General features: G+C 36.2%; 2 long non-coding RNA genes across 2 annotated transcripts in view; one reads left to right on the top strand and one right to left on the bottom strand.

The window, feature by feature from the left end:
- Window positions 1-24,840, bottom strand: part of LOC126917480 (uncharacterized) — a 108,958-nt gene that overhangs the window by 31,794 nt on the left and 52,324 nt on the right. Inside the window, exon 2 of the long non-coding RNA XR_007710973.1 lies at window positions 21,705-21,998. This is a non-coding gene — a long non-coding RNA (uncharacterized LOC126917480). The remainder of the gene's footprint in view (window positions 1-21,704; window positions 21,999-24,840) is intronic.
- On the top strand, window positions 11,726-13,670 carry LOC126917477 (uncharacterized). The gene is made up of 3 exons (XR_007710970.1): window positions 11,726-12,334; window positions 12,904-13,043; window positions 13,121-13,670. It is a non-coding gene; the product is annotated as an uncharacterized LOC126917477 (long non-coding RNA).

Genomic DNA, 24,840 nt, shown 5'->3' with positions numbered 1-24,840 from the left:
AAAATTGGTCGGTTCTTTAAAGACTATGTTATATAACGATATCTATTATGAATTGCAAGTTCAACTGGTAAATTAAAGTTTAATGATTATAAAAAATTTCTTCTGTGTTTGGTCGATTATTTATAGTTTAATATTTTGTGCTATTACATTCTTTTAATGATCTTAAATTATATTTACGTTGTTTTTAACAGAGTTTCTCTTACGCTTTCTAAATTTCACTTTCAAATGTCAATTTTATACACAATTCTTCTTATGAAATTCACAATTCTAATTTTCATTGCAACTTATTAACGCGTTATATTTAATTGAATTTATTTCGTTAAATTAATTATATTCCAGCTGGAACAAAAATACTTTCATCGAAGTGGCGTGCTTCACAGTGCGCATATACTCGAGCAAATCTTAATTCCTCTATGTATGATTCATTACGTTATATCATCCAAAGTTACAATGACTCGCGTACTGTTTTCTTTGCAATTACGAACATTCGTAGAACTTGAGTATCTGGTTCCATGATTAATGTTATCTTCGTTTATTTCTAGCAAACGAAACGAAAAAATAGAAAGCTTTTATTGCCAGAGATAATATACATCTTTCGAAATTGTAAAAGTCGTTAGCACACCGAGTCTCAAAAAGATTATACAAATCATTAACTACAGAAATACATGCGAGAGGTTAAACTCTTTATCAATTTCTTTATCTCTCTTCAAAATCTTAATTACCACGGACCAATGGTAATATAATACCGAGCCTAAACCAATTAACACAATTAGTGGACCCCAACATCGAATGAATTGCAGTCGAAGAAAAGTCAGTTGTATTCCAGCAACGTCTCTCGAACGAGACGATAATCGCGTTTAATTCTGGCAATAAAAAATCTATCAACGTTGTCTACCAGCGACACGCCTCGATTGCCAAGCTACCCAGCACCGCGTAGAAATTCCATAAACGATTTTACCTCTCGCGAAACTCCCGTACACGTTCGTTTTATTGGATTATAAACGAAATTCGAGAGTCACAAGGTTGCAGGAAATTTGGCTAGAAAATAGCTCCGGGAGCACAGCACAGTTAGTTGGCCTAATGAACCAGACACGCTGACGTTGTCAATGACTGTTCGCTGAATGAAATCGCTCTTTTTCAAGAGAGAGACTGCATGGCTCGGAAAGATCGGCACGGGCTCCCCGAGTGATCGTGCCTCTTCGAACAGGTAGAATTCTCTGTATCTGACTCTCCTTCTCCTCGATCAGCGACCGATCCTCTTCGTCTCTCTTTCTCCTTGCCACCGTCAACTTCTCTATTTTTCGCAGACAGGTTGGCCTGCAGCAGCAATTTTCGGCACCGTCTGTCTCCCTTTGTCCAGATACAACGCGATCGTGGCTCTTCTTCTCGTTACGATCCGGCCTCGTGCTACAGGCGCCTCCCTTTGTTTCAGGACCCGAACAACCGATCCTTGAAAGTGTCGTAACCTCGTGGCGTCCTTAAATTCTGTCCTGTCCGCGTCATCTACACGGTTGCTTCTTCGCCGTCTCCACGATTCCGACCGAGTCTCTTCGATTATTTCTTATTAAGCGGTCGACGACGCGTACAACGTCTCGAACGGTGGCCTCTCGAAGAAATAATTTTCCTGTATGGGAGATATTTTTTTTTTTTGGATATGCAAGACGCTTCTTCTTCTTTCGTTCGATGTTGATGTGCTTTGACGTCGTGAAATGGCTGTTCGTTCGTTTAATGTTGAGATATGTTTGAGTGAGTTTGGTGAACTGTTCTTGGATGGTAAGTGAAGTACATCGTGGTTGCTGTTTGCATAGAAAGATACAATCTCGGGATTTGGATTAGTTCTTTTCAGCTATATGAAAAATTGTAATGAACTTAAAGATGCAAAAATATACGGGATCTATGTGAGTGATATGTTAAAATGTTTAAAATATATCTTCAGTAAATTATTCATTATAATATTTAGTAGGTAAACTAGTTATGGAATAGTGTTTATGTGTAAGTTGGATATTTTTATCTTCCAACTTTTTCTTGAAATAATAATCCACATATCTATAAAAAAAAGATGCCGTTTTAAAGGTCATACGTGGCAAGCAAAATACCATATTTTATTTCGAAGATCAAAACGGGTCAGATTTCGTCACGTACCAATGATCTGGAATACGTGATATTCATAGTGAAATGTTAAAAAGTGATGCTGATATATATACTTTACAATGTATTGTTATCTCAAATACAAAAAAACTGTTCAACAACATTTTAAGAAGAACTTCATTTTGAAGAAACGAAATACGCATATAAGATAAAGATAAAAAGATATATTGTAACTTTTTACATACGATACATTTACATAATATATTTTTTAATTCTTATTTGGACAGCACATAGAACTGTATATTTATCTTCGTAAGGGTTCAAAATTCACAAAAATTCGTATTTTCAGTACAGTTGTGTAATGCGTGTGTAGTGCAATGTACCTGCATATACATAAAATGCTTTCTAAGAAGAAGAAAAGTTCGTGTCTTGTCATGGCCAACGATTTTCAATTGGCAAATGATACTGGAACGCTTTACGATTGTTCGTATTAGTAAATCGTAATTTAGTAATGATAAATTAGTAGTATGACGATCTTCTTTAAATACAACGTAAATGGTTATCTTTTCTCCGAAATTCTTCTGTTTCTGAATATCTTTAGAATCCGAATGTATACCTGTTCGTCCGTTTTTTATTTTGCTTTCCATAGTGGAAGTAAATATTAAACACTCGAGTAAAAATATTCATCCATACGACTGTATAAGTTAGTTGTAGAATTTGTTGTGTAATTTAATGCTTACAGAAAAAATGTTAACACAAAAAATTAGACAGATTATATATGAATGATCGAATAATTATTTAAGATTTATTAGACTCAAGAAAAATAAGTTTGACGAATATTAAACTTCACGAATGTTAAATGACAGAAGAGAAAAATTAGTTTACAGGAAATATTTCTCTTTCTTCTTGTACGAGTTATTTTAAGAAAAAGATAAAATGTTTGCATATCTATCTATTTTTTATCATTGATTAAACAACGACTCTCTGAGATATGTAGGAAAAGATTGTGCATCTCTAAGATTGTAATGAAAAGGAATCATAAAATTATTGAATAGCTGAATATAATTCATATAAAATTGGTTGCGGTACTTGAAGAATCATTAGATTTTTAATATTAAGAAATGAAAAATTGATGTACTGGAGTGATGTAAGCTTTTTGATCGACGAAAATATTGAAATGCAAGAAGCGTGAAAAAGATTATCATTGCATAAAAATTATGAACTAATTTCCATGTACTAATTAGAAACTAAAAGTAAACAGCGAAGTTCGTATGATAGTCCAAGGCGAATAAAGTATAAACGAAGTTAGTAGAGGGAATAAGATGAACACTGACAAATTAGTTAAAAAAGTAGCACAAATGAAACCATGAATCTCGAAAAACACCGTGCTAGATCGGAAGAATTCGAGTCGGCCACAATTGATAAATGACGCGATTTATCAATCGGTAGTAGCATTGTATTCTGGCAAGGCAACGCTTGTCGGAATATTGCAAGGCAAGCGCAAAAAAATTACACGTATTCGGGTGGGAACTTTTACCACACCCACCACATTCCGTGGACATGCTCCGTGGGAACATCATCTTCTTCTGCGGCCAATCCAATACTTTTTTTCTGCAAAGAAGAAACTTCGAAAATGTCGAGGACTTCGTGGAACTACAACGAAAGCCTTGTTTTTTCGTGACAAAGCCACACTTGTCGTGCAAGAAGAATGAAGGAGATCGCGAGCCGAGAGATACATAAGAGATAGTAATTGCAATAACAAACAATTTTTGATAGAAACAATTAGAAATAACGTAAAATATAAACTACGCATCTTAATAAAGTTGAGAAAAAAGGACCGAGTGATATTATTCGTGTTTTATTTCTCAAATTTATCATAATGGTATGTAACTTTTCGTTTCTTCGTTCGTTCGTTTCTTGACAATTTTTACTGTTTAATGTACCGTAAAATAATTTCTTTATTGAGAAAGGAATTATTTTAACTAAAATTAAGTACATATAGCGTTTATCAACAAAGTTAACAAAACAATTTAGTAACAAAAGTTCTCTTTCCTGACTTCGTACGCAAATTAAATCCCACACGTGCTACACACAGTTCAGGAAGCTGCCGGAGAAAGAAACTCCACCCTCTGGAGATCAACACAAAACACCGTGGCAGACCTTCCAATACAGCGTATCGTCATGAGCACCTTTCAAGAAGGTAATTAGATTTCAAAGGAAGATACACACGCGTTCAAGGCGTTCACGTAGGAGTTAATCGAGTCGCGGGCAAGTCTTGAACGAAACAAAAGGAGGGTAGCACGGCAGCACAATAGACCATAACCCGGCAAACTTTGTCGGTCGAGAATTCCATTTGGCTGACTGCTGAGAACGAGATGTGGTATGTACTTGTACATATTTCTTATGAACCGGGAGGCCGAAACGAAAACAAACTTCGTCCTATATCTAATAGAAGGAAGAAGCTTGGCTATGTGCTCTTGGAATTTTTATCACAGTCTTTTGATTAATTTAACAGATACAGTTCAAACAAAATCATCGTTCACGGATAACGCGATAGTGGCAGAATCGTTTATGTTTTATATACTTACAATTAAAATGTACGGAAAAAATGTTGAAAGAGTCTGATGCTAATTGGCTAGAAATAATGTAATTTGAATTTGTGTAAAATATTCTGAGTACATCATACAGTCTCATTCGCGAAATTTTTCTGCAATTTTGATTTAAAATGTATCATATTCGCTAATGAAGCAAAATGCTGACGCATAGATTGATAATCGGTCCGAATGTTCCGAATATAATGGTTTTGACCTGAAGGGAAATTCAAGTTTCGAGATTTTTCAGGAAGTACGAGTAGAAGTGACACGATAGAACGAATGACGCTATTATACTTAAAAACGACCCATTACGAATATTTATGGAGTAGATACTTTCTACTTAAGGAGGGTGGGGGGAGGGGTGGTGAGTTCTTCCGTTATGCATAGCGAGCGCGTTTCTTCGTCTTTGGCTCCGTTTTCGCGCGCTTCTGCCTCAACTCTTTCATTACGCCGCATTTCCTTTAACGAAACTGCATGACAGGTGTTCGCCACGTGCACGATACATGATCACCTCCCTTTAACGTTAATAAGACAGCGTTCGTACTTTCCGAGCTTGACGCTCGTTTCGCGGAAGCATCGTTCGTTGGCTTGGTCGTACGATGCGCGACCGTGAAGCGTAATTCTTCGCACGATCCTAACGGCCAACGACGACGGTATTTTAGTTTTAAGGTCAGTTTTATAACCGTTATAATGACGTTCCTGATTGAAGGGTGGTTCACGTCGTGTCAGCCGGCTTTGCATGCGAAACGCCCGAAAACGCACTACGCTCGAACTTCTTCCCCGTATGTACAATGTAACCGAGCGAATACGCTTGATATGTCCCGCTATGTAATTACAAGATGACTACTATATCTCAAATGGGGGTTTGCTGAAGGTATTCTCTGTCGCATTTTTAGGCAGACTTCGGGTTAAATGATCTTACCGATCCTTTAGGGGAGTTTTTCGAACACGGAAGTGCTGCGTTACCTCTAGGCAAGATGTGTATGTATATGTATAGCTATTCCGAGAAGTTGGGGTGAGTTGCATGGAACATTGGCGAACAATATGTGACGTTTAAAGTGGACTTTATTTAATAACATACTGATCCTCCCCATTATCTGTACTTTTTCATTTACTTAATGGGAGTTCAATTGATCGGATACCAATAAAAATTTCGTTCCAATAAACGGATTTCTACTATACACTGCACAAAACGATCGCTACCATGAATGATCGTATCATATCGATCGAGCAAACAAAAGTCAAGGACTCTTAGAAATTTAATAAATGATATGCAATAAAAATATTTTTAAGACGATTATTTCATTATTTATTAAAACTTGATTTATTAGTAGAGATTCTTATAAAAATCACAGGTTACGAGGTGGATTAGTGAACTATTATATGAACTCCAATTACATTAATCGTTTTGCTTGAAATAAAATTATAATTGCACGGGCAAATATCAGGTTTTTAGCGTTAAAAGTAAGTTTGGAAAAAGTGTCTTTATAACTATAATCAATTTATACAAATACAAAGCCGCAGCTCTCCAGGGAATAGCTGACTGAAAGGAAACGAAGGTAACGAAGCCACAGGTGAAGTAGTTTCATTAAAGAGAATCACCTGAAACCGTGCAATTTCACATTTTGGTCGACGAAGAGGATGACCTCTTCGCATTCACTCGGCAGAATAAGTGGATGGTACACAATATAGTATGTACGTACCACGGTTTATTATCGAGGCCAATATTTTTACGTGCGCGTGCTCAGGACGTTTATTAAACGGTACTACGATCGTAGACCCGATATGCTGCGGTATGGCATTAGCACAGCCCGACAACTTTGTATAGACTATAAAATTTAATCTTGTTAGGTAATCTCAATCGCGAACAACAATGTTTCTGTACACGTAGATGCACGTGAACGAGGGGTCGAAGGATTGTTCGATTGTTACGACGCGCGTGCAAAAGAAATTAAACGCAACGATGGATCTATCGATGCCTGAAAGGAAAGAGCGGAAGAACAAAGAAAGGAAGAAGATCGGCAAAGAAAGGAGAAGGCTTCGTGTATCGCAAAGGAGACGATCGATGAATGGTGAGCGATGATTCTTAGAAATAAATTGATCGTTTGATTAATTGAAATAGGTTCTTTGAATTACAGTCGTGATAAAGAATCGTTCAGGATTGCAGACGTGCAGGTAGTCTTTGTCACTTAGGTGAGAGTGGGAGATAGGCGTGAGGGTGCGAGGTTGTATTGATTCTCTATCGTACTAGATGTAAATACTAGCTGAAGATGCAACGAGTTTACATATGTATACAAAAATTAATTTTTTTCTTTATACCTGAATTATGAAATTAAAAAAAAAAAAGTACTGGTTTGTGATAAATATAACGTAGCAGGCATTGGTATAATTGCTTGGACGTTATACCGATATGCTATGAATATCAGTAGATTATTTTTATTAAATAAGATCTTGTGCAAATAATACAAGTATTAACCTTTTTAAATAATGTTTAATCAACGCAAGTTCATTTTCATTAATTTTATTATCACTCTCTTGAACTAAAGTGGGAGGAGTTTGCAAAAATACTGATCTAATTCGGAAATTATCGATAGGGTATAAATTATTCTACGAAAATGTAATATAAGGGAGAAGCAATTAATTAAAGGGAGGAAGAAAAGAAACGAGTGCGCACCTTGAAAGAGACAGTCCATTACCCTCATCGTAATTCACTTTTCTTACGTCCGTAGATAATTAAGGAACGAATCGTATTTCACGGATATTCATAGTCTGCATGAATTATAATTTTTTTCAGAAAAAGTACAATTATCTATGAATATCACGTTGGGAACGTAAAAGAATTCTTGAATAACAGAAAAATTAATTAAACGCACAAAAATGTTAATAATACGATTACTTATGTAAATTATTTACGCATACATTTTTTATGTTCATCAAATTGATGAAATTCATCTTCTGTAAGAGACAAAAAATCATTAAAGCGGATGAGATATACGTACGACTTAAAGCTTTTTTAAAGTCGGTTTACTCTTTCAGACATAGAGAAAAAGAGAAACTTTTACCATTATTGATACAACAATCGATTAAACCTGCTTCTTTCTTCCTCTAGTTTACATTGTTGACATTTAGGGAAAATAAATCTACCATGTTCTTTACAGAAATATCTATATTTATACTGTATCACCGTATAATAATTGAAGAGTACTTCTATAAAACCCTGTAAGAGCAAAGAAACTAGTTTTACAAGTGGGAAAGAAAACTAATTCATCAATATAGTCCAAATTCACGAAAAAGGAGAGCGTACCTGTCGAAAAGCCTTTACATACCACCTCTTAGCTGTCAAAACAGCTCAATGTTCATTTAAATCTTCTAGCTCTATTGGTAACTTTTTTAGGAAGAGAAATTGCATTTAAATTCTATACTATAGTATTCCCATTGGTATGTAAAAAATTCTCTCATAGAAAACAAAATTTTTCAATTTTGGAATTTAGTGTTTCCTACAAGCATTCTTTAATTGTGAAAAATTGTACCACCGTTTCCGAAATAGTCGAAGCTTAATGCGTTAAAACGGTACACGTGCCGGTGAATACTACTTTCCCACGCACATTCATTGAACATCCCGTATAGTAATTAATCATCCACAGAAGCAACGAGTACACAGATCCATTCAAAGAGCGATGGACTGGTCGCATAGTTAGATTTGGCGGAGTACATGAGTCACGTCTAATCAAGAGACCCAATAATTGCGTCTAAGGACCTTGAATTTATTTGATTGAACGGCGAGCCTCGTATTTGCTAAAATGACGTCGAGATTAGCCGGCGAAGTTTGTGCCATCGTTGTTGGAAGCCGTACGACATTTAATTCGCCTTAATCGAGCAGCTTTGAGCATGTCAATTTGTTTTGAGTCATAGTACGATTACGAATAGTCATAGTACGATCTTAATTTGCTGCCTTGATTAAGAGAATTGATTTGAGAATTTCGTTCGCTTCGGTTTCCGTATTAGTTCGACCACGTTATTCCATTCTCTATTCTGTCATAAATATTTTCCACTTTACACAAATATTTTACTGGCAGCATCCAAAACTTCCTCCTATCCCAAACTTTTCACCCTTAACTCACGCAGCTTCCATCAAAGAAATCTCCCTTCCTTTCGAACTAGTCGATTCCAATTATCTTGAGCGCGCGACGCAGCGACGTCCGAGGGTGAAATTTAGTCCGGGCGAGATGAACGACTCGTCACGAGGCCTGCTTTTCTCGACTTTCCCTTCGTTTCTCGACAAACCTTGCCAAACGTATTCTTCGAGTAGCTCGAAGACGCGTATGAAGAAAAAGACCCGTTCGTCGAAAGTTGCCAGTTCTGTCGCGGGGTAGATCTTTCGACGAAATTAACGGAGTTGAAAAATGTCTTTGTCTACCGTGCAATATCTCGGAGGTTTCATCCAGCGACTCGTATATCTGTTTGCCGATCAGGAAAACGGCACAAGAGGTTTCTTGACCCTCTTGTCGTCGACGACGAGGCAAGGGAACGGAACGCGAAGGGCGTTTTCCCGCTCTCCGGCTCTCGGCTCGCTCGGAACCGCTCGATGGGATCACCATGGAGACAGACGTCCCCATACCTTTATTCCCCGAGATGTTTCCCCATGAAGCAACGCCGCTCCTTCGTCTCTGTCCCGCAAGCCTCATACCCAACTTTCGTATACGACCGACCGTTCGTTCCACCCTGGCCCCGAAGGTTGTCGCATTGAGCTAGGTCGCATTTACCCCCGAAGATCGCCGAAGGAGCCGACGCTGATTTTCGGGCGATGAGACGCGCGAAAACGTCGGGAAACGACCCTGCCTTTTCTTCGTTTGCGCCTTCCGACTTTCAGCGTATTTTCTAAATTCTATGCGAATAAATACTATACCTAAAATTTGGAAGAAAGATCGCTTGACTTAGGTGATGGTTTTAAATTAATTACAAAATATTTTAATAACATACGAAACGCAAAAGGTATACAGTTAACATAAAAAAGCAGGCTAGAATTTAGACGATGGCTACAGTTCTTCTTCGAGAGAACTTCCGAGAGAAGTTTTCTTCGTTATGAAGGAATTTGTTCAATTATAATAAGAATTTATAATAAGAATGTTGCTATACGTATTCGTAATAGACTGTGATATGACCGCACATCGAGAAAAGTTATTTTTGTCAAGAATAATAGGAAAATGAAGTATTACATTACTTGCAAATTAAAATTTTAGTATACATTATCGAGTTAAATGTATTCAAGTATTTTACGAATATTCTAGATACTTTCTTTTCATGGGATCTTTCAAGAATTTTGGAGATTGCAAATTTTCAGAAGAAAAAGATTTCCGAAATTGAATTTTGATGAAAACATCCCTATTTTTTAAAATTTTAGTAATTCAAAAATTATATTCCTATATCGTTGAACCAAATTACTTTAGAATGAGATATTTGTTGTGTTAAATGTTTAAATAAAATATTTGTAATTGATTGTTAAGAAACAATCGTTTTTTTTTCTCTCGATATCTTGAAATTAACTTGTGACGACTGTATTTGATAGTATCGCGAAGTTTGACTGTGATTCAGTGGAAATCGCATGCGCGGCGCAGCAGTTGGTAACCATGAAAGGGACTCCACCCGAATTTGGAGTTTGAAGGACCGGATCCGCCCTCTTCTTGTAGTACATTTGATTTAATCTGATTTTAGGCCAACTTAGTATGTATATTTTAGACAATACGCGCGAATTGCATTAATAATTGTCATATAATTTCTCTCGTAGAATGTGTACCATATTCAAATTAAGTTGCCAAACATTGCTTCCCGATAGAATTACAACGTCAATTCACTTAATGACTTCGTTTCCTTAATAAATTTCACTTTAATTTAATATTCTTTCTTACTTTGTTCTTCGTAATCTCGTTTTCTAATTATTCCTGTAAAGATGTAATTATTTTACGTAATAACTTTACTTCAAAAGAAATTAAAATACCTTAAATATTATATATGAATGTTGTAAAATTTATTTTTTTCAATTATTTGATGCATTTCATAGATGCATCAATATTAGTATTAAGTAATAGGAGCTTGGTTTGAAACCCAGTATGTACAATAGTTGCTTTATCTGTTAACTATAATAACGACGATTGCCAACATTTGTATTGATTTCAACATCGGATAAGCATTGTTATACGAACTTAAAGTATTTCCCAAACTACTATCTCTTATTATTATTGGGTCTATCGATGTAGTAATACACTTAAATCGAAGTTCCCTGTTCCTTTCATATGCCAACGATAATTCAAGATAGAAATCTGAAGAAATCTTAAAGAAAGAATCAAACAAAGTTTTACTTATGCTAGATAGGACACTTTAACTGAAGATAGAATCGTCTACCATCTCTTCAAAGGCAATCCTTTAAGTTAGCGCTTCTTAAACTTTTTCATTCGCGACCCCATTTTACTCGACAGAATTTTACGTAAATCCAGTTATGTACATAGGAGAGTACATAAAATAAATATGAAAATAAAATATTAGTCGATAATAAATCAAAGAAGTTTAATTTTAAACAATTCTTTGTTATAAGTCTATCGTTATAATTTTATCATTTGTCATCACTTATCAAAAATCCATTTAAATGATTTTTTAAGAAGTCGCTGTTTTACACTTATTTCGAACAATAACTCGATCGATTCTCCTTGATCCTTTGATGGCAGACGATTGATATTTTTCGTGTCATTGGTGTGTGGCAATTAAAAAAAATTTTCACTGCCACATAATTCTGTTACACGACTCTATATGGGGTTGTGACCCATAGTTTAAGAAACCCTACTTCAAGCCAACGACTTTCATCTCATGACACACATAAACTAACTACTAATTATTATTCTGTGGTACACTGGTTAAAAATCGTCGCTTTATGCCTTAACCCAGTAAATATTACTTTTAACTATCGGTATTTAGCATATCGGTCAACCTAGTACTCTAGTTCCTCCGCAGTCCTCGTTCTGCACGTTTCCTTCTTACGCAGGATCGCGCAATCATGATAGATAGGTGTGCGTCATTCTCGCTCTCCCCGCGATCTTCCGGACACGTATATTATTTATCGTAGCTGGCTATTACGATCTTTCCAGCGATTCTCTCGTCTCGAAATAACCACATCGATCGCGACCGAGGGGCCTCGAGTTGAGTCAGGTCGCGGTCACGAGGGTGTTGCACCACGTTGCGCCACGCTTTGCGCCACGTTGCACCAGTTGCGGAGATTCAAGGGGAAATGCTGTCGTTCGTATTTGCGGATCGTTGCACGCCTCCGTCGGGGTCGTCATTCGTAATTCATTGCGTCACGAACTCTTTAGTTTAGAGAAAAAGGTAGGAAAGAGAAGAAGATAAAACAGACGAACCGGAGATTTTTAATCTTCGATCGCCAGTGATTTTGGGTGCATCGACCTGGATCTACCCGAAGGACACAGCCGTGTAAATAACGATAAATACTTATTGGAGACGTTTAGGGTTTAAACATGTGCGTACGTGTTTAGAGATTGATAATTAAACGATCTTATGACAAGTTGATGATAATCGGATACTTCTGGTTGATCTACGCGTTTAGGAATAAGTATTTTCGATAAATTTGGTAATCGAGGGAATTGATGGTAGTTGAAATTATTGGTGTTATTTGTAATTTTTAATTTGAAAATAGTTTGATCTTTCGTAAGGAACTTTAGAAGACAGAACGAGTAGGAGAATAAAAATTAAATTCGATTAAAATTTATAGTGATTTATACGAGAAATATTAATCATTTCTGATTACCTGTTTTTGAATATGGAATAGACAGCTCGTGTGGTTCTAAATAACTTTGTCTTTACGTCATACTTTGCTTTTGATTATAGTATAGTATCTAATTGAATATTTCAATGCTTGAAATTTTTTATGTTACGGGAAACTGGAAAATTTCCGAATACATATACGCTCTTTGTAGTAGCGAAATATCTTTCGAGTCTACAATTTGGAACTAAAGAACATAATATCTGCAAAATCTTCTTCACTCCATTAATTTTACAAATTACATATTAAACAGGAAATTTTACGATATCCATAATATATTCTTCACATTGCTCACGTTTCCTTATAGCCTCCAAATAATTAAAGATTATACGAACGCTATTTAAAGGCGTCTATTTATCATAATTTACGACAATCTAACCATATAATCTTTTATAGGGACGGAACGGAAACTGTTGAAAAAAAAAGTGCAAATTACAACCTCGCATTATCGTCGCTTACATGGGCCAAGCGGCAATAATAATTCAATTTGTTATCTTTCGTAGAGCTCCCTCATGATTATTCCACTGCCAATATCGGTACGTATCATCCCAAAAATACAAGATCGTTAGTCAAGCAAGCGCGACTTATCGCATTCGTTCACCTTGCATCGTAGGTTTTATCGATACGTGGAGATCGAAGCGTGGGGTTGATACGCCACGGGAGTAAAGAAATTCCCGTGACTAATGGAAGAACACACGCATTACTTCGTTCCATGGGGTCCAGGGGAGGACCTGGCCGTGGCATCTGTTCTTCAGTTACGAAGAACTTTGTTAAACTTCTTTTTTCCTCAGCTTTCTCTCCCTTTCTCCGTTAATACAACACTCATGGAGTGTCGGAGCTTTGGGAAATTATAGATAATCTAGAGCGTTCTCTTCTCTTTTTTTGGTAATAGGACACGCCGTAGGAAATTCGATACATCGTGGTTAGCGTGCATGAAGATAAATGTGTCAAACTGATAAATAATGCATTGGAATATTTGAGAAATAAGAAGTATGATAATATACGGTAGTGAGATCGATTGGGATTAGGTTTTGAGGATGTTTTGTCCCAAAATGAGCATCCCAGTTCGTTTTTATGTAATTTTTCGTAGGAATTTGACAGATTTATAAATAATTTCAATGATTTTTTGAAAATATATATATAAAAGCTTTTTACATTTTATATATATACGTATATTATAATTTCACATTTAACATATTTTATATGTATAAGCATATTCAGTATAATTATGTAAATCTATTATATTTAGCCAGATGCTTCCTAACTAACCAGTTTTCCTTTCAAATTTTTTCAAACTTGTTACTAGTTATAACCAGTGTTACTGAATTCTAATTACATCGGACCCAGTTGCAATACAAAATGAATTTAAATTAGGACACCAATTTAGTCGAAGCATTAACATTCACGAAGTGAATGCTAGCTTTTGTTACGTTCCAGTATTTCGTCCATAACTTTCCTTTTCTTTCGTTCGCCTCGTGCAAGCAAAATACCCTTATGTGAAGCGAAATCGACAGCATCTGTATAAATCTCGTACAGCTTATGAGGTGAACGAAAAACGTCTTTTCTCTTTCTCTTTCTATTCCTGGTCGAATAACAATAACCACTTGAGCATGTCGCTTTTGTCAGAATTCCAGGAGGAAAAATAGCTGTTGAATAATGTAACAGCAACTTCTCTATCTAGTGAAAATGGACGGCCGGTTTTTCGTTTATCGAATCGTCATTGCATTCGGGATGGTTTGTTCTTGGTCAATTTTTTCAGCGTTTTCGAATCATACTTTCCACACCATGACGTTTACGAGCGTTCATTGGAAGTAGAGCGCTTATTGGTTGTGAAATTTGTCGACCGATTTCCGGTAATAATACCCAGTTGAATTATTGGAATAATGGAAATTCGATCGAGTAATTTTTCTTTTAAGAGCAAAGATTTTTCTTCTCTATCGTATTTTCGTAGATCTAATTTTTGATATTAAAGATATGATCTGAATAGTGATAGATTAATTCGCTAATTAATTTAATTAATTTAATTGGTTTGTGATAGTTTTGCGATAATGAATTTCGGAAATTCAAACTTGTTTGTCTTATCAGATCTCAGAAGACATTTTACATTTCCAGTCGTTTAAATGAAATATACTTTTAATTATTGGAAAGTATGTATGTTGTGACCTATATTTTATAAATTGGATACGCAAACATGGTAGAACATCGATTACTTGGATAAACTGAGGATAAGTTGGTCTTTGGGTAATCGCTAATTAGCGCACCTGTTTCGCTATTGGGGTGAAATTTCCGAGGGGTGGCAAATTAAAATAAGATATTCGATAAAATAAATTTTAATATACATTAAATAGCAAGCAGACTGTATATAATTAACCGATATTTATTTCGCTACTTTCCTAATTTATTATAATTTGAGACTTACTTTTATGCAAACGATTGCTGTACACCTGATGTGCGAGGTCATTTTCTTATACAACTGATAGATAACAAGTTATTTTAGATAACAAATTCCTTCGGTTTATCCTCTATATTTTTTATCAGACAGAATTATATTTATGAGAATCACAATATTTTTCACTTATTACTTATCTATTAGGATTTTTGTATCTATCACTGCAAATATTTTAGTGTAAGTTAAAAGGAACGAGCGATACGAACGAGGTTTGTAGACCAATTACATACCAGTTTACTTTCTATCCTAACCTAACCCACTGTACTTTATACTACCAAATGTCTGCAAGGTATCGATTTTTCTACAACATGGTGCGATCGTACACGTTGTAAGTTGCAACGAGATAATGGCTATCTAACCGGATGACCGACTATAGAGTGTCAAAGGACTTCTTTTTTTTTCTTACAAACCAAACACACGATAGGTAGAGGTATCGTCTTTCTTGAGAACACGTCATGAACACATGTCGTACCGTGGAAAAATTCACGGCTTGTCTGGTTACGATTGCAAAGTAACACGATTATAAAGAGGTCTCTGTATGCATATCGAAAAGCAAAGTTCAGTTACTAATTTTACCGTTCCATGATAGACCGCGATCAGTCACACGTCCGAGAAAATAGTAAAGCTGACAGGGAACCAACTGTACGATACTATCTGTAGAATGTAAATTACGTTGTTGTTGGCTTTAATAATACTTTCAAACTGTACACATAATTGTAGAGTTTATCAATGAGAATTCGTGAATCGATTGATTAAAGAACTTGTCTGATAGTTAGTTTCCCATGGTTAATCGTTTGTTTCACTTTTATTAACTCTCGTGAAATAAAGTTTTTTTTTGTTTACCTGGGAATATTACACATTCTTTCCTATGTTGTATGATAGGATTCTTTTTATGAAACAACATGATGGGATAAGTACAATCGTAATGCAATACATTGTTGGAATAGAATTTTCTATGATCGAGTTAAAAAATCAAGTTCAAATTTTGGGATGAAGATCTAATAAAGGCTTGTAACGCCCAAAAACAGACTAAAACAGAATTTTAACACGTATCTGATTCTAGTGAAGTCGGCAGGTACGCAGAAAAATACAAGGAAAGAACGGCAACACATCCAAACCAGCTGGCTGCTGAAGGGAGCAAAACTCTCATAGAAAAAAGACAAAAAAAAAAAACATCCCACTGACCTCACTAAAGAAATAAAATAATCAAATTCGAAGATGGTATTCCGCTCGGGGTAGCCATCCACATGTTATTTAGCAATTAAGCTAGACAAATTTATGTCCAGCTGGACAAATTGTAAAGTACAAATTAAATAATAAAAAAAATCTGATTTAAGAAACAAATACAAAATCGAACTGAATGAACATTAACAAAGATTTTTACGCTAAATTAAGCACATCTTGTTTGACACAATTGTTTAATATATATATATATATATGTTTATTTTTATTCCTCTTCTTAGAAGCTTGCCGAACAGCTAATGTTGTTCGTAGTTTAAAAATTAGAAAGTTTATTTCAATGTACATACTCGTGGAGTTAATCTTCGTCTGGGGTTTGTTTACCCGAACGAAGGAAGTATCAGTGTCGAACTCTCGTCGAGAATGGAAAACACGATTCGTTGATTCCGCGACTAGAAATCGAACGGAACTGAAAATCGTGGAACGATAATGGAGAGGGGGGATCAATCGATTATCTTGACAGCTCGACGCTACTTATAATTCCGAGCCGCGCTTCCGCTGGAAATACGTGTCGGAAATTACATCTTCCGCGTGTTACGACCAACTCGCTAATACGCGCGGATAATTAGAGAAGCGAGAATCGTCAGAATGAATGAACACTGCACGTGGAAATTACGAAGCAGACAATGAACGCAATTCGAGGCGCGAAATCATTGGCAAGGCCACCACGTGGTTCTTTCTAGTCATCATCTCACGTGAGAACGCGTCGTTCATAAAGCAAAGAAGAGAAGTTACGACTAGTTTCTTCTCAGACGATTGCGATCTCAAATGAAAAGTGAGAATATCTTTAATTAAGATGTTGGAATTACTTTAAACTTTTGTTCCTTCTAAACGGTTGTTTAAGTAAATTTACAGAAATTTAATTTTGAAAAGCTCTTACGTAAATTGGAAATTTCTTCGTATGGAACTTTTGCATAGCAGATTCCTATTTTATATAGAAAATTTTATTGTATTTGTTGAGGCGGATTACAAGGAAAATTTCTTCCGATTTAACCGTATGTCAAAGAGTTAAATTGAAACTTATCTCAATTATTTACGAGTATTATTGCTTGATTGTAGAATAATATATAATTATCACAAAAATATAAATTATATGTTTGCTACATCATTGTTTATACTAATTGAAGGCGTACAACATTTCGTTAACTTCGGGAAAAGCGTGTTGAACGAAATCTGAAGCAGCTGCACCACTCGGTACGGTAACAGGTTATTCGATAATGCTTTCGTCTTTAACGATGCAATTTTGTTGCGGCAATTTATCGAAATGATTGTTTTCGAATATCTTTCACTTGTAGTATTCATGCCTGTCTCAATTCTGACAGAAAGTCTTGCTCAGCTGTCTCAAAATAAATTGAAGTTATGCCCAAACTGATTTTTCACTTAATAAACTTACACAGAGTCGCAATCTTTTTACAAGATCGCTGAGAAGTATCAGTGTTTAAATCAAGATTATGTAAAAATGTCGTTAAATAAATAAAATAAATGTTATGTAAGTTTCCTGTTCTAATTTAAGTGAGATGCAAAATACAAGTTATTATTAGTAGAGTTACCCAAAGTAAGATGAAGAATTAAGGGATGCAGATTCATTACGACGAAGAACAGAGATGTGTATATTCGTGACACTATGAAATAATATGAATTACATTCTTATAACCTTGTTTAGATTGTAAAGTACGTAAAATTTTATCAGTTTTTGATTGCTGAAAAAGATCACATTCATATCGCATATTTTAACAATGTTTAATTTGATTATTATATTTATATGTAACATAAAAGAAATATAAATATAACGAAGAATTAATGTTATTTAGAAACATGTTATATTCTGGTAATGTTGCTGAAGAAAAAGTAATTTTTTCCGATATTATAATATCAAAGTAGTAGATAAATGTCACGTGGTAGTTATTCGTTTATCTTAACATTATTACACATAAATTTATGTATCGTGGAAGAGAAAGCAATTAATTAAGGTTATCTTCGGGATGATACCTATAAATTCTTTAGAAAGTATGTAATACGTAGGTATCAAAATTACCTTGGCATATTAAGAATTGCGCTTTAATAAATGAAAATTGCTATAAAATATCAAACGTTTCTGTTTAGAATAAATTATGGACATTGATAAAATATTAATTCATTATTTCGTAGTTGCTCCATCCACTCATTAAGTTACACGATAAAGTTATTTATAACACCAAGTATCGTATCGTAATACGATAGAACTATTCATTTTCTGCTTGTGTATATATTTTATTTTATTAAATATTTCCTTATTTTAAAACTCTCTTTTCTCTATTGGTAACGAGCAATGACTTTACGTTCATCTAACCCTTTTGTTATTTACTTAACCTGATAACGGAGTTATTCTTTGACCAAACGCTTCCACGATTACAGAATTAACAGTTGATTAAGATAAATTAATTCCAGGTAAGTCGAGTTTAATTCTTAAAAATTGTTATCTAAAAGACTGGGAATTCGAGTGACGAGTTAATTTCTACGATTAACAGGTTAAGAAAGTAGCTAATTTAATAAAGAAACTGGGCATCACCGACCGTAAATCGAGAGAAAGAATTCTTTTCGACTGCGATCGGACACGATGTTGCCTGCTCTCCAGATTTTTCGTGTCCCTCTTTTCTTCGTGGGCCTGGTAGGTTCGTGGATACCAAGGCAACACAGACGCACCAACAAGTCACGAATAGTGCGTGCATTCGTATTCCAGCTGTTCGGTTGCTTAAATTTACGACCTTCGTCCTTTTCTCGTTTCCTGGAATTTCCGAGGTACGCGACTCAAGAGTTGCAGATACAGTACAACTAAAATAATGTTCGGGGTGAAAAATATTTTTTTTCTGTTTGCCAAATTAACGCGAATCCGACATGGCAAGGTGAAAAAATGGACACTAATGATATGGAACCGTCGGACCCGTAATTATAAAGTAATCAAGTAGATAAAACGCTCGATATCATTAAGACAATGTATCAAATAAGAGTGGTTCGGTACGAGAATAAAAATTTTCTTCCTTTTGAAATGCCCATGCAGTTTATTTGGATTTTATATTGTTGGGACAACAATGAGTTTATGCGTTTTCTTATGAGAATGTATTCAAATAAGAAATATAAACCGTTCCTTCCAGTATCACAAAGACCGCGATTGTTATATAAAATATTATCGTTTTGCTCGTGTTTCTCCCATCAAACCGACGACATATATATCACAGGATAACCACCTCTCGTCTCTATAATTTACACATCACTTTCCAAACTCTATTAAGCACCAATCAATCAACATCACCATTCTCTCTCAACCCCGTCGACTCCTCTGTCTCACCAACCACACACACTTAATCTACAAACAGGATACAAACACCTAAATCAAGCTACTAAACAACCATTTCCATTCAGTATCGTTGGTATGCATAGAAAGAGAAGTTGGTGGGCTCAGAAAGAGTATAATCACAAAACGAGTCGACAGATAAACCTGGTGTATTGCGATTCGTCGTGCCACGTAATTGCAAAGTCGGTTTACGCAATTGCGGAACGCAGCAGAAACAGAATATCGAATTGTTGATCGCGACACGCGATTTCCATGCGTCATCTGCGCATCGTGGTATCCGAGACAGTCCAAGTTGCACTTCTTTTCCCCTGCTGGTTTCAAGCTCACCTGCCACGGAGAAATGCCTGCCGGTTAATTGCAGATCGCACGAGCCTGTTCTTCTGCGAAGTCGGCCGATTTTCGAGACGAGCGAAGAGGTCCTTGCTCGCGCGCAGAAAGAAAAAAAAAATGGTCTGACCCGGTCATTAGCGGCACGGGCAAACAGTTTCCTTTTGGGCCGGCCGCAAGATCATTAGGAAGGATTTAGGCCAAGAAAAAGAAAAGGATTACATTCCACGGTCGCGCAACAAAGGACTTGAATTCGAAAACGTTCGCCTAGCGTCTTCAAAAATTTTTCTTTGTTACGTCGCCGGTCTCTGTGAACCAGCCGCTGCCACCGAGCAAGGTTAACGATATTCCAATTAGAGTTTCGTTGTTACACGTCGGGCACGCTCGAGGAAGCATGGGAAAACGCATGTTAAATTCTCTTTCTCTTTCTTCCTTTTTCTTTCTGTCTCTTGGTTCTTCTTGTTTTTATTTCCCTTTCTTTTGTTCTTTCCTTCTCTTTGTTTTTCCTTGGCGCGATGCAGATCGACCTATTTGCCGTTTCTTCCCGCTTTTCTTCCCTGCCGTTTAATGTCTCGAATCCGTGTTTCTCTTCTCACGAACACCGTGTCGCATTTTGTGCTTCGAATAATTCATTTTGCGCGCCATGCTGGCCAGCCCTGCGCGCTCTTCAACTCGATTTGTTTGCTACGGGATACCGGCTAGCAAACCGGTCGAGTTAAGGTTGAAACGTAAGTACCGTCTCTTCTGTTCCAAGTCTGCCTCGCTTTTTGCCAATTCCACCCGGTTTACGTTCGGTTATTATTAATCTAGGAATCCGGATGCGACGACGCGGCTATATCGCGGTTATGATTTCTTGTCGTGTTGCGAAAAGTTAAATAGTTGAGGGATCTGTCAGTTCGATTCATTTAAATATCCAATTGGGGTTAATGTAATTAAAGGAAGCAGGCTTAAAATTTAATACGCTGTTAACCAATCACACGTTTCTAAGACTGTGTAGTTCTGTTTGAGGATACGTATGGAGTTTCTGCACCGTTGACCACTTCAGGAACAGTGATTGTAATTTTACACGCGAACCGAGGATATCTATGCAAATTTATATTTTCACGACAAAGATCGAAGCTATGAAACTTAACTTCGTTTCATTGGCTAAATGTTACTAGTTAGCAGTACTTTACATTTTACAGGATACTTTGTATATTTTCGAATGCTATGCTAATTCGGTGTTTGCAACATGAAACGAGACCTATCGATGCGATATGGTATTAATGTATAAGTGAAATTTGATATTAAAACAAATTCTAAAATACACAACACAATGCTATGTTGGGTAATAGTATGAAATATAAGCGCTGGATTGAAATTATCAGAACGTTCTAGTGATTCACGAAAAACAACAGACTAATGATTTGCAGAATTATACATATGGAAGCAGATTAGATAAGTGAGGAGGCAAAATGATGTAATTGCCAGAACTAATGATTTTTAGCATAATGAAAAAATATGATTTCATCTCTTTTTATAATACGTAACTTTAACTATATAAATAATTAAAGTACATTATTCTAAAGCTCTGACATTTATCATGGAATTTATCTTTTCCCCCAAGAAAACTTCTTCAGATGTTAATTAGAATATTAATTTCAAATAAAAGTTTTATTTGAGGGAACTATTTCATATGTACCACTTTAGTATCAATGAAAATCAAAGATTATAAAAAACGGACCGTTCAAATACCAAATGTAGCACAAAAGCTGGTTCTGTTTACTGTCTAAGGGAAAATCTAAGACTAATATAATTATTCCTTAGTACGAAAATCGTAAGGCAATCCATATATTAACACAAGCTACTTACTTGGAACGCGGCAAAAAGATTCAACTGTTAAACATTTCCTCTCGACGTTCTACCTCCGTTTCTCCCGCTTCGTCTATTCAGTTTCAATTAGACGGGCCATTTTCAACTACACAGTAATCAAGCAGCGAGTCTATAGCGAGGAAGTCCAATCGTCTATGTATTTGCCGTTGAAATTAGCGCAAGCGTTTACACTTAACATCTGTTTCTTCTTTCCAATCTGCTTCTTCTCTCCCCGTTACTCAGCTGTCCAGAATCACGAGCAACGAGCACAAAAAAACTCGAACAATTTCGTACCTGCGAGCATAGAGAAAAGAAGAGATTAAGAGAAGATAGAGCTCGTGCGTACATCGATGTTACTATCCCGAAGATTAAAAGACACGATTTTTAAATGTCTCTGACCTCGTGGTAACCCAATTCGCGAGCGATCGATTTAACCCTTTAAACTTTCATTTCATATATCACAGATTGAGATGGAATATGGGTAATTTATTTTTTTATAGGAACCGGAGAGTTTATTATTAGGCGAAGAGACCGTGACGCGTTTAATGTAACGTCGGTAGTTTTGCAGTGATTAAATTTTTTCTATACGATATTTATTCTTACTTTAATATTTTTATGGTAAAAGTTTCTTTGTTTCTTCGTAATTTTATACTAATCCTAGTTTCATAGCCTTCGTTTTGTAATAAAGCTGCAACATAACAATCACAAATATAAATTATAAAATATATTCCCTATAAAATTTATAATTATAACATTTTCTCATCCAAGCGAAAAATAAATGCAAGATTCTTCTTACAAGATTCTTATATATATATCATATAAAACTGACCATACACATATAACACTAATCTTCTATATGAAATAAAAATAAAATTGTATATTATGAGTCAATGTCCTCGTCACCGTCGTTCACAAAACTGTAACTTCGGAGAAAGCTGGCCAGATTTAAATGCATCTGAAAAAGGCACCCCAATGATCCTCGCGTGATTCTCAACCCCCTAACGCTGGGATTCGATTATTGTGAACTTCCTCGTTCGTTGACCTATTCAACTTCCGCCAATCACATCGGAGGATACGTCGGGTCGCCGCAGGTTTGTCGTCGACGTCTCATAATCCCAGTGATTTTCGAAATCGAAACCGCCGAAAGCGATCTCCTAGGCAGAGGTCTGAGCCAATCCACGATGGAACGAGGAATATTTCTCGTGTCGAAGGGCTTTCAGGATGAAAACACCGGTATGGTGGTGGCAGCAGGTGCTTCTGGACAACAAAACGAGCACGAGCTTCGATGGATGAAAGAGAAGAGAAGAAAAGAGAAGAAGAGAGAGAGGAAAAGGAGAGGTAGGCCGAAGGAGAAAAGACACTCTCCGTGGAGGGGGCCGGGAAGGTGGAGAAAGAAGAAGAAATCCTCCCGTGGAGTCCTCGCGATGTGATCCTGTTTAAAGATAATGGCTGCGAGGTAGACGCGTGCCAGCTGGGTAATGCTTTCGGGCCTGATTTTTATTCGTCCCTCCCTCGACTCTCCTGGCCACGCAATCTGAGGGCAGATGGCTCCGCCACCTTACTTCGCTTCTTAAGGCCGATTCACGTGACCAGCAGAAAAGGAAAAAAAGGTGAACGACGTCCCCTTCCATCGGCGTGGCGCGCGTGCGCCTGTAAGTACTTACGCGCTGCTTTTTCTTCGGCTTCGACGCCCGTGTATACATACTTACAACGGTATTGGCGTCTATCAGCGATATCGCGCGGAATATTCATCGCATTCCGTTATTTTTATGCGTCCGGGCGATGATATGCATTGGACGCCTTACCGCGAAAGTATTTTTCCTCTTATACTCTCTTCGCTATTTTGTATACTTCTGGGATCTTCTTCTTGTCGTATTTCTGGCGTTCAAGAGCTAACTTTTGATTGTATAATACGTAGTGGATGATCATTTATTGTCAGTCTTGATTTTCTAATTAATAGCCTTCGTCGGTGAAAATATAGAGTAGAATTTTAAGTAAACTAAAGTTATGTCAGTTGAAATTATTGTGAATTTTCAATCTCTTTAACAATCGGACGATAGCAATGAAAGATTAAATGGATAATGTTGCTTATTAGCAAAGTGAAGAAAGTATCTAAACGAAGTGTCCTGTAATTTATTTTTCTGTGACATTTTAGTATAAATTGCTAATTTGGAAAATAGTTTTACATAAAATATGCGTTTGCCAACTAAAGAGAAATATTTTTCATTCTTGATCGTATATAGCTGAGTGGGCTAAAAGTCAGAAAGAACTCGATATGAACGCCATTTGATCCCTTTGACGTTACAAGATATATAAATGGATTTATGTATAATTGCGTTAAAGATTTTGACACAGTTACATTTGGGAAGCGAGCGTTCACTGATATAAATCCTCGTGCAAAGGTTAAGCGATTAAATCGGAAATAGGAATGTCTCTATCTTCGTTTCGTTTAAAAGTGGAGTTACGAAGATAGAATCGTACTTCTTATGCTTTAGACTCGCAAAGATAAAATCCTATTTCTTACAATGCAGATGATCGTAGGTTTTAAAAGAAGATGTTATTAATCCACGACATAAATCACAATTAAAAGTCGACGTGAAAATTGTTTGATATAACTATCGTTAAACTTCTACATCGTAATACAGTTTTCGTGAAATCGAGTCGAAAACTCTTGGAATCCGACTGCAATGCGGAACATTTCATTGCAACGAAAACTTTCTTTCAGTTTTCTGAGGTACAGATCGCTTCAAAGCATCCCGCAACAATGCATCGTGAATCATAACATGGTGGTGTGAGTAGAAAACGCAGTCGGAACTTGAAGTATCGGCGACTTTTAAGCGTGGCTTTGTCCTACTGGCGTAACATTTCGCATTCTCCATCAGGCTATTCATCTTTCATTCGTTCGCTTAACTTTCGATGGCTTGATGAATTTAAATGTAAATGCAAATCGATCCAATATCGCGTACAAAGGCAAACGACAGTTGTAAAGTCTCGAGACTCGTGTAAATGGCATTTGGAGGGTTGCTCGTACCACGTAACGGGTGTCTCTCGAGTAAAATACATTGAACGACTTCATCGAAGTCGTAAAATTGGTTAAAGAGGTATCGAGATTAAAAGAATATTACTCTAATAGCCG

Source organism: Bombus affinis, chromosome 6 (assembly GCF_024516045.1).
Source record: "Bombus affinis isolate iyBomAffi1 chromosome 6, iyBomAffi1.2, whole genome shotgun sequence".
In the NCBI taxonomy this organism is placed as follows: domain Eukaryota; kingdom Metazoa; phylum Arthropoda; class Insecta; order Hymenoptera; family Apidae; genus Bombus; species Bombus affinis.
This window is presented reverse-complemented; position numbering and strand designations above follow the sequence as displayed.